We start from the raw sequence: 2,566 nt of genomic DNA, 5'->3' as shown, positions 1-2,566 counted from the left end.
GTGGAAATGGAAAGAAAAATTTTTTTTTTTTTTGAAAAAAAGTCGACGGCGCATGACCTCTCGGAAAGTAGTCCGACAACGCAAAACTCTATAACCGGAAAAAAAGTCACCATTGGATAATTTCGTGAATATCTGCAGTGATGTTACCGACTTTAGTCCAGTTCATCGCAAACAATTGCGCTTATTATTAAGTAGCAACTAATAATTATGCAGCTATGCAAATATTTTTTCTTTATTTCTATTAAAATTTTTCTTAAGTTTGGATTAACAGATTTATTTTGTTTTTTGCTTGCTTACCAATTTTTCAGCTGGATGAATTATGTATTTGAAGTTTTAATGCTCAATAAAATACGATTCTACGATTCGATATCTGAGATTTTATAGTTTTCAACATTTTTACATGGTTTTTCGAAGTAAATATAGTTCGTTATTTCATCTTACACGGTTTTCAGATGGTTTATGTATGTGTATGTTATGTACCTGGCGTAGAGGTTATCCGTGATCATGAAGGCGGTTCCTCCGGAGCGAGACCTAATCATTGCACTACGATGGGGTTGACCTCTGCGATTATTCCTAATGTGAATAACTCGTGCGTGTACTTTTTGGTAGCCGGGAATGGCGTTCGCGCCGTCCCGATAAAAAAAAAAAAAACCTCTTTGAAGTTGGTCGCCTTGCCGTGGCGAAGGGGCTTAAGTAAGAGTAAAGTGTGCATCCCAAAGGAAACGCACTCTAATCTTACGAACTAAGAGGGACACTTCATAATTTCCCACAATAGTGATATGGATGAATAAACCCTTAGGTTTTACGCCCATCTCCTATTGTGGAATTGTGAGGATACCCGAACCAACACCACCCTAAGCCAAGGTGTCGAGGTACCCGTGCCAAGGGCTGAATGGTCAGCGGGGGGTAATAAATAGCTGATCGCGAACGGTCCCCTCCGATGCCCGGGCGAGGTCGGAGGTATAAATCGCCTTCTCTCCGTATACCGGCTCTGCGGACGAGTGACCAACCCTTTCCGGATTACTCGTGGGACCAAAAATGAACGAAACAAATAACTTAACAACAACAACAACAACTACAACAACAACCATGACGACGACAACAGCGACGACTACGGACATGAAATATAGGAATCCTATAACGGAATCCGACGAAGACGAATTGCTTGCCTCCAGCCAGGAGACAAGTAAGAGTACTACCGGACGTACCAACCAAAGTACACCGGTAGATACAGCAGACAAACCATCAAATTTAAGGGAGGAGGCGTCCACCTCCAAGGCTGCCATGAGCACCAAACAAAGTGCACTGGCGGCTAAAAGAGACGTAAAGAAACGAAAAAAATCCCAGAATCAGCTGAGGAAAAACCGGTACCAGAGGGCGGTCTTCATACTAGGGAAGATAGCCAAAGACCAGGCAGCCGGTACCCCAGTTGATGAGGCTGAAACAAAGCGCCTCAAATCTATTGTAGAGGATTATGAGAGCTACCTGAAAAGGAAGCAATCACAACCTCAAGTAGAGAGCAAACGAGAGAGCACTTCTCAGAAGAGAAATCGCTCCACCACAGAAGTACCCGGAGCTCAACCTAAAAAACCGAGGAGGAGTGAGGGTGAACACAGCAGCACAACAACGGCAAGGCATTTCTGCGATGTAGCCAGAGATAGCCTGCAGGTGGCCATAATAGATGGGAAATCCTCCTCTCCGAGCACTATTCAGGAGAGATGGGTGGAGATCGATGTCAGATTGTCGAGTATGGTGCTAAGCTATGTACTCGACAATCCTGCGGGTCCCCACCCGGAGTTTGACTCCTCTGAGACCCTCAGGGGCTACAGGGTCATCAAGTGCGCGGACCAGGCCTCGCTGGACTTCCTGACGGGTAGTGTTGCTAAAATTAGCAACGCCTTTGTAGGCCTCCAATTGAGGCTTATACCCGCCAGGGATATTCCAAAGAGACCTCGGGCTCGCATTTGGTTACCCCCACTAGAGGAGCCAGGCGAAAAACTCCTGAGGTGCATTAAGCTGCAGAACAAATCTATACCTGGTATAGATGAGTGGCAGCTTATAAAGGAGGAAAACCCGAACAAAGCAAGCAAGCCAATACTAGTGGCCATTTGCGACGAGTCCATTGAGGCTCTGAAGAAGACTGACAACAAAATCAGCTTCGGAATACGTAAGGCAAGAATAAAAATCTTCCAAGGCGACAAAGCGGCTGACGAAGACGACACGGAAGAGGTCGACGACGCCAGCCAGTTGCTAAGGAATGTGGGCATTGAAGAACCCCGAGATGCCCAATAACAACAGCATAAGATGTGTACAGATTAACCTGCAGCACTCGAAGAGTGCTACGGCGAATCTGACAACCCTCGTGAACGAAGGGGGCATCGACATCAGCCTAATACAGGAGCCCTGGGTCAATGAAGATTCCATAAAAGGGCTAAACAGCAGCAATTATAACCTGTTTTACACGAGGAACAGAGGTAAACCTAGGGCATGCATTCTTATCAATAAAAGTATAAATGCATTTCTTTGTCCTAATTACAGCACAGCAGATATCACAGTGGTGAAGGTG

The 2,566-nt window shown here is 45.4% G+C and overlaps 1 non-coding gene across 1 annotated transcript; it reads left to right on the top strand.

The window, feature by feature from the left end:
• Positions 1–472: 472 nt before the first annotated feature.
• LOC125780273 (U1 spliceosomal RNA) lies at positions 473–637 on the top strand. The gene has a single exon (XR_007423696.1). It is a non-coding gene; the product is annotated as a U1 spliceosomal RNA (small nuclear RNA).
• Positions 638–2,566: the final 1,929 nt, after the last annotated feature.

The sequence above is a fragment of the Bactrocera dorsalis genome, unplaced genomic scaffold, assembly GCF_023373825.1.
Source record: "Bactrocera dorsalis isolate Fly_Bdor unplaced genomic scaffold, ASM2337382v1 BdCtg372, whole genome shotgun sequence".
Classification (NCBI taxonomy): domain Eukaryota; kingdom Metazoa; phylum Arthropoda; class Insecta; order Diptera; family Tephritidae; genus Bactrocera; species Bactrocera dorsalis.
Note: the sequence above shows the minus strand (reverse complement) of the source record. Positions and strands in the feature narration are given on the sequence as shown.